This window comes from Pagrus major, chromosome 17 (assembly GCF_040436345.1).
Source record: "Pagrus major chromosome 17, Pma_NU_1.0".
Taxonomy (NCBI): domain Eukaryota; kingdom Metazoa; phylum Chordata; class Actinopteri; order Spariformes; family Sparidae; genus Pagrus; species Pagrus major.
In genome coordinates this window covers 14,123,554-14,131,946 of record NC_133231.1, presented here as the reverse complement: position 1 = coordinate 14,131,946, position 8,393 = coordinate 14,123,554, and positions in this window count along the sequence as shown.

Below are 8,393 nucleotides of genomic sequence, written 5' to 3'. Positions count from 1 at the left end.
ACTTTAAACTTAAAACAGTGTTGTCACCATACACACATGAAAATCTCCGGTGAGCCGAACAAAGTAAATCACATGTGGGCAAATATTCAGCTTCGTTTGACCTCTGTCAGATCATTAGACTAATTATTTGATGGTGATACATCACATAATTGGATAGGCCAAGTGATTAATGGTCACACATGCTGGGTCCTTTGACATTTGAATAGAATATGAAGAAACAACAGTTTTGACGCTATGTCTAGCTGGTTAGCATGCTAACTTCAGTAGCATGCTAGCACTGTTTACTGATGTTAACATGCTAACCGGCTAGTCCCCTGTTGTCAAACTGAATAACAGAAGCTGTGTTTGGCCCCAGTTCAGTGTCCGATCGTGTTCACTATGAGACGGCTGAGCCCGGTTCCGTTCCTCCCCTGTTGCTCAGAGCCAGTCAGCTAATAGCTAATAGGGCCACTTAGCTGCACAGCTAACAGAACCATCTAGCTAATGACAGCTAGTAGCTCGGCAAAAGATGGCACTGAGTATGGTGAGCAGCGGTGGGCAGTTACAGTCAAGTATCTTAAAAAGTCACATAAACTTTAGAATTAAGATTGTTTTTGTAGTTCATCGTTACAACGGGCCCTTTTCACAGCAGACAGCAGTCACATTATAAGTTACCCTTGTTCTCTTCCTTCTATATCAAGTGAAAATATCACTTAAGAAGAAGTCTTTATTTAAAACAGTGGAAACACATCTATACATATCAATGAGGACTAACTATGTCTAGAAAAGTCCTCAGGTCAGTCCCTGCAGATTCTTCTCTAACCTCTGTCACCTAAAAAAGGCTGCAGCGTTCAGAGTAACATGCTGTTTCTTCATTTTATATGAATGTAAGTGTTGATTAATAATAATTCATCAAACTGAGACTCACACTGTTACATTACGCCTGCAGAGATATGTCAGCTTCAGTTCTTCAGACTTTGCTGTGACCTGCTGATTGTCCCACATTACACTGTGTGTACAGTCGGCTTCACACGGCTGATCTAACCATTGTATCCACCTCAGCCAACTTCGAGCTCCAAAACAGGAAGTTCCTCTTCCCCAAACAAGCAAACTTTCACCTTTTCTCCGGCGCCTTTCTCACAGATAAGTCCCTCTCATTGCCATTGTCTGAAGAACTCAGTCACCCCATAACTCTCCTGGGGCTCAGGTTGTTGTGTTGTGTCTGGCATTGTGCTGTTTGGCTCCTTTAGCTGTTTCTAATCTACATTAAATGACTGTAGAGCTGAACTATGTCGAAGGTGAATAGTTATTGTTCTAAATGTTGTTAAATGAAAAAACAAAACTGATGAGGAAAAGAAGTTAGAAGAACCAGGCTCCCAGGTTACTAAATAGTTTTTTGTTTCTTTTCATTGAGATTCTTATAGAGCTGCGATACAAAAGCTAAAGAATAACACTTCATTTCATCACATACCTGCGTGCGCTGTAAATGAGGAATTACTTAATATAAGTTGCTTTTGAAACAGGTCATATGTGTCACCTTGGAAAACAATGAGCAGCCACCTCATTCGGGTACAAGGACCTGTTGGACAATTCAACTCAGTTTTGTTTAAATCTGGGGCCTAAACACTGTTTAAAAAGAAAAGTCATACAGGAATTCAGAGGAATCAAGTCAAGTAAAAGCAGCCCAATATCACAAAGCATGCCTCAAAGAGCTGTGCACGTGATAAAAACAACAGATAAGTATCCATTTAGCTCAATGTTGGCTAAACATACAAAATCTTATAAAAGAGACTTATAAACAGAATATTTGTCACCTATCGTATTTACGGTACAGCAAGAAAAGAAACACTGGCCACATATAAACTCTTACAGATGTCAGGACAGCACATATATGCGAACACGTTTAAACTGTATGCAGATGAAAGTATAGATACGCAACATATACACAAGTGTGTCCTCACAGGCTAAGTTAAAGTTGGATATCAGTAATTAGGTCTGACTAATTGAGGTTGAAGGCTGACGTGAAAAGATGTGTTTTAAGTTTAGTTTTCATCAACTAATCAATTAAAAAATGTAAGTTTAAACTTCCATTTATAATTTTTATTTTCAGCCCACTGTGAACCATGATAAAAATTAGTACTGAATTCAGTCTCCTTCATTCTCAAACCTCTAAATATTCACTGGAAGGAGTTTTGCATTATTGTTTTTGTACCAATGCTGAAACAAAGTAGCTCCAGTGGAGGAGCTGCAGATGTTCTTTGTGTGAAATTAAGAGCTGACTCTTTTTCTTTTTTTCAATTCTGACTTGTGGCCCTTAGCTGGATGTCTTCCCTTCTCACTCTAATAGGTGTCCTGTCTAAATGAAGGCTAAAAGCCAAAAAGATATATGCTTATATAAAAAACACAAGACTCATATTTAAGGCAGCAGTTTCACTTACATTTCTAAGTTGAAACAGGCATAAATTATTTACGGTGTAGTTATTAAAATGCATATATTGTGATCCCAACATCCTTGATTTGTTTCCACCTCTCAGCTGTCCACAATCAAGGCATCAGGCAAAAAGTCCTTAATAATAAATATTTGAATAAAAAATCTCACACAGTAACAACTTTCTTCAGTCTATCTGTTCCCTCTAAATTTAATAGATATCCTCTCTGAGATATATACTGCAGGTACAACATGTACCATTTGAAAGTACAGTGTGTACCATGTAAAGATTAAGTTCTCTACCACCACTATTAGTCCTGTGGTTCCTATTATGAACACATAGAGGTTTCACCTGGCAGCGCTCCAAATGTTAGTTGTGTAACTGAAAGATTTGTGTACATTGTGGAGAGAAACAGACACTGAGCTATGAGGCAGGTGTAGAATCAGCAACTTCTGGTGATTTAGGTATTTTTTCATGAATGCATTTTTATTTTTAGTAGGTAGAAGTTTCTATGGTTGCTGAATAATCCTCTCAGTGACTCATATACTGTACCAGTACTGACCCCTGTGGTATATATAGCTTTAAATGTCACATCACATTAGATACAACCCACACTGCTTCCACACACTCAGTAAACATTCCTTAAATGCTTCCTGTGTTCTCAGTCATTCTAATGTGGGGAGGTCACAGCAGGCCAGCACTGATCACAATTTGTAACAGTATGTTCTCACTCTGAAAATAGGCCTCGGTATCATTCATGTTCTCACCTGAGTGAACAGAGGGAAAGAGTTCAGGTATAAGTCAAATTAAAATAATTGCTTCAACATCATTAAATAAATGTGGCTGTAAGAGGCACTTTTCCCTGCTTTTGTTCATAATGAGTCATTAGTTGCGTGCCGCTGCATTTATGACTGTTTGGTTATAATAAAGGAGTGGAACTTTATCAGGTGTCCATAAAGCTTCATGAACGCCCATCCATCAGCAGCTTGTCAGAGCAGATACTGAGACCTGCTGAACAATGCTGATGGAGCCAGTGGTCAAATATTCCACAGCTGTTCCCCAAGAATGTGCAGTGAAGCAACAGCCCAGCAGCCACCACACACACACACACACACACACACACACACACACACACACACACACACACACACACAGACAGACACACACACACACACTGTTGCTGGAGACTTACAATGGGGGGTGTTTTATATAAAGACTGTAGCGTGTCATGCAAAGAGAGGTGGATTCTACAAGCGTGTGTTTTACCCTCTGCTGTGCAGCTCAATGGTTCTTTACCACCAGGCCACAAGATCATGTTTTTTATTGTAAAGCAGGCTGAGACAGCTGCCTGTGCTGTTCATGTCAACATCCGAACAACTTAGCCCGTGCAGGAACAATCCGTACTGTGCAACACTGTGTGGCACCTTGGTGTTTTGCAGGCTTGGCAGGAGAGGAATTACATACACATTATAACAGAGCAAAGTGCAAAGGTTCACTATGAGGGAGGGATGTTATAAACCCTGATAGTGAAGAAGCGATTCTTATTAATCACTCGCTTGAGGAAGTGTCATGGAAAGCTCTCCAACATGCTCTTATCATCACTGATAATTTGTTTCATTTCTGATGTATGGTTGGTTGTTAATGAGTTAAATTTAGCGAAGAGATAGCGGCCAGACTATCAGTTAATTAATAACGTGAAAAAGATTTTTTACTGTGCAAAACATAGCTGTCATTTAGGGTTTCAACAAAGTGAAGTACCGTAACCATTTCAGAAAAGTCAGAGTGTCGTTTTTGTCATTTACACAGTTAAAGAAACAAGTTTCCCTCTACAATGAAATTCTTTCTTTGCCTTCCACTATGAATTTACAATGAAAAACACAAGTTAAAAGTTAGAAAATATAAAAAATCCAAAAATATTAGAATAAGATCAAATATGTACAGAACATGCACAATGTGCAACATCAGTATCAGTGTACAGTAGACTGCGGTATCATGATATATGACATTACACAAATGTTACCTCCGCTAAGTTGGTCATGTTTGCGCCTGTGTCCATTTGTTGGTTGGTTGGTTTGTCAGCAGGATTACACAAAAACTACTGAACAGATTTTGACAAAACTGGAATGGAGGATGGGTCTTGGCCCAGAACAGATCCCATTAACTTTTGTCCAATCCACAAACTTTTTCTCACTTTCTTAACATTGCGAGAAAGGGCACTTTTCAACATTTTTGTTTATTTCTAAGGGAATAATGCAACGGATCTTGATGAAAAAAAAAATCAAGCATCATATATACGTGGCTGGTATCTGTGAGTAAGTACAATTTGATGCGGATAAAGGGGACAAAAAGAGACAGGGAAGGTCTCTTTTTTCATGTGGCAAAGAAGAGTGATTAATGCAGTGTAAGTAAATTACTACAAATTGCTTTATAGAGCCCTTTTAAAGGAATGAAAATAGGTTTACTAGAATTTCACAAAATATTATGAACTGACACAGGGAACGTGATATAAACTTGAAATATACATATTTTTAATAACATGAATGAAGTAGAATCCAATACCATAGATACTGTAAGTAGATATTTACAGTATGATGTCCGTCATATTGCTGCAACCCCATATATATATATATATATATATATATTCTGATACATATATGCATCATCAAAAAGAAAAACATTTTACAGCTTATTTAGCTGGCAAACACTGTGTTTTTTGCTTTGTTTTCTGAAATAAATTAAATTGAACTAAAAAGTTCAGCCCATCTTGCAGTAATACAGCAACAATGATTTAAAAATAGAATGCAGTACAGATAAATAATGTGGTTTACAACATTTACGTTAATATATACTATACACTGTAGGTGTTGCTTTGCATATATGCAGTGTCATGCTGAATGCTGACTCTAAACATTTCAAACTCAAAGTTCAAACCGACGTCATTTAGGTTACTATATCAGTACGTTTCATCCCCTCGGGTTGTTCGTGTTACAGTTTTTCTGCTCCATCCATTTATAATAGGACACGGTCAAATGTCACTTAGTTTTCATGTTGTGTTCACAATAACATGATTCAGCAAGCTTTAAAAGGCTGACTGAAGCACCATGGTATCAGGACAAGAGTCAATACCTTACCTCAAACATTAAGGAAATGATGGATTAGGTGTCAGGTCAACTACTGAACCAGGAAGATTTCAGATATGCTGCTGCTGCAGTGCATCAAACACTCACAGGGGCGAAAAAAGAAGAGTTTATTGGATTGGGTTTTTCCCTTTTGCATCAAATTGTTTCCGTGTGTTAATGCTGTGATAAAAACTTTTATTATCCAGGTTTCACTTGAATGAATTCTTAGCGTATGATGTAGTCCCCAATTGATTTCCTAACTGCAATGACTTTTACACACTGGTATTTATGATAAAACTCATAATGTACATTGTGTGTATTGCTCTTGGGTTTCATTTCTCTGAATTCAGTGGAGAAGCATGCTATCACCATAGTCAGCCAGTAGATGGCCTCTGTTCACCATAAACTCACTGCAACAGCTCGTTCTCACTCTCAGATATCACATGTGGTGCTGAAGTTGCTCCTACTACTTCAAAAACATCACAAGTTCAACACTTGCTGCTCTGATTAACAGCTTCAGGAAACTCTCATTTGTGTTTGAAGGTACTGAATAGCAATGAAACAGCAAATAGTTTTGTTTTCCACTTGCTGCTAATGCATTACCACCAACACAATCAATATGTTTCCATGGCATTTCATCAATAAAGCTTTTCACTTCAGATTTCTTAAAGCAAAGTTTTTAATTGACTATTTTTGCATTAAAGTTTTGCACTGTATACCATGGAAACTATACCCTTCCACCACAGTTGCAAAGTAAGTGTGAGAAACCTCCCAGAAACCTTTGTCACTTGAGCTGAGAAGGAGTTCATTTGTCAGTCTGTCTCTTCAAATCAGCATCATTACAGGCAGGACGATACTAAGCAGAGGTTTCACCCAATGGTGTTACGTCACGATGTTGTAGGAGCAACTTCAGCACCACATGTGATATCTGAGAATGAGAAAGAGCTGCTGCAGGGAGTTTATGGTGAACAGAGGCCATCTACTGGCTGACACTCTTCTGGATGGTGGTCTGGTCATTATGCAGAATGTGCGATTTTAAAACAATATAAATCATATTATTGGATTGTAGTTATCAATGCATTAATGTGTAAGTGTCATTTTAAAGTTGCAGCTATTAAAGGTGGGACTGTTTTTTTATGACTTAATATATTGCTGAGTAGCTTGATTTCCCCAATAAATCACGTCTTATCTTATCATAACCTAGAGTAATTAATCACCATTTATTTGTTGATAATATTTTCAATTATTAATCTGAATCTGTAAAGTAACTAGTCTCTAATGTTATCAAATAAATGTATTGGAGCTAAAAGTACAATATATCCCTCTGAAATGTAAAACACTGTATTTTACCCCACTGGGAAAACAGAAACTATGACTCGCCACTGACCATGTTTCACTTTTGCCTCTGAGATTAGAATAGATTAGATAAGATTCAACTTTATTGTTATTGCACCGTGTACAAGCACTGAGACAATGAAATGCAGTTTAGCATCTAACCAAAAGTGAAAATCAGGAAAATGCAGAGTATAGCAGTAATAAATAGAATAAGCAGTAGGGGGCAGTTAAGAAAATGTAAACTTATATACAGTATAAACATGTGCTGCAGTTACATTAGGCAAAATATATGGTGAGAAAAATAAGATAAGACCGTATTGACAGGATCAAGGGAAGTTCAATTGTTACAGCAGTTCAAGAATCACAAACAGAAGGACTGGATGATGCAGATGAAAACAAAATAAAGAAAAACAATAAAAATAGAAAAGAAGATAGAAACAAGAAACAAGGAATAGGCTATATATACAATACACCTTTCACATACAGACATGATGGATAATTGTTGTAATGCACACTTGAGCCCGATCGATATATCAGTTTGCCGATAATGTCAGTTGGTATTGGCCAATCACAGTTATATTGGTGTGGGGAGACACAGAACGTTGTCTGGGATGTGCCGATATGAAAACTTTAGGTTAGAGTTCAAAATGCTCCTTGGGCTAATTTATAATTATTAAATTCCCATTGATCTTTACTGTTTCACTGCACTGATGTTATTTTAGACAGTAATGTCTGTTCTTAAACTGTGAAACATCCTGCCTCCATTCTATGTTTTATAACCACATTTGAGGGATCATTCCAAAAAAAAATTGGGTATATCAGCCAGTATATCAATACTGGAACCTGAGACTTGGGTTGCACTGTATATATAATAGTAAAAGAGAAAAAATAGCTACCACTGATCAGATACAGGCCATACAGTATGGACAGTAGTATAAATATGTATGGGTATGTTAAAGAATATATACTGTTGTGCAGGTAAGTGTGTGTGCAGTGTGGCAGTACGAGCCAGCAGCCAGTGAAACAGAGACAATCAATGTGCAAATGTTCAGCCACTGGATGAAGGTCTGTGGGGGTGTACCAGCATTTACATATCTATTTGAGAGCTTTGACATGAACGTATTTAGAAAACATGCATAAACTGCATGAAAAAAACAAAGAATCTTCATTACTGATGCCATGAGTAGGTACAGCTGAAGAGCTTTGTCCGAAAATGTGATTTTCACCTCCGACACAGTGACAGAAGCTCCTCCATTTCTGTTATTAAAGGTAAACAAATGATGGGACATTAAATGTAGGCGTCATCTTAGACATGTTGATTATGAAATTGAGCAAAATTAAATTTAAAAGTGGAACACAAACACAGTGTCCATTTAACCTCATGTAGGTTGTTTGTCATTTATCAAGATTCATTAATTGAGGGTTTATCAAATGCAATTCAAGGTGTGAAGTTGATAAGGTCATACAAATTGTGATTTATGACATCAGGATCTTTTTAGGTTCAAATGTGATAACTTTCTTTCAGATAAAG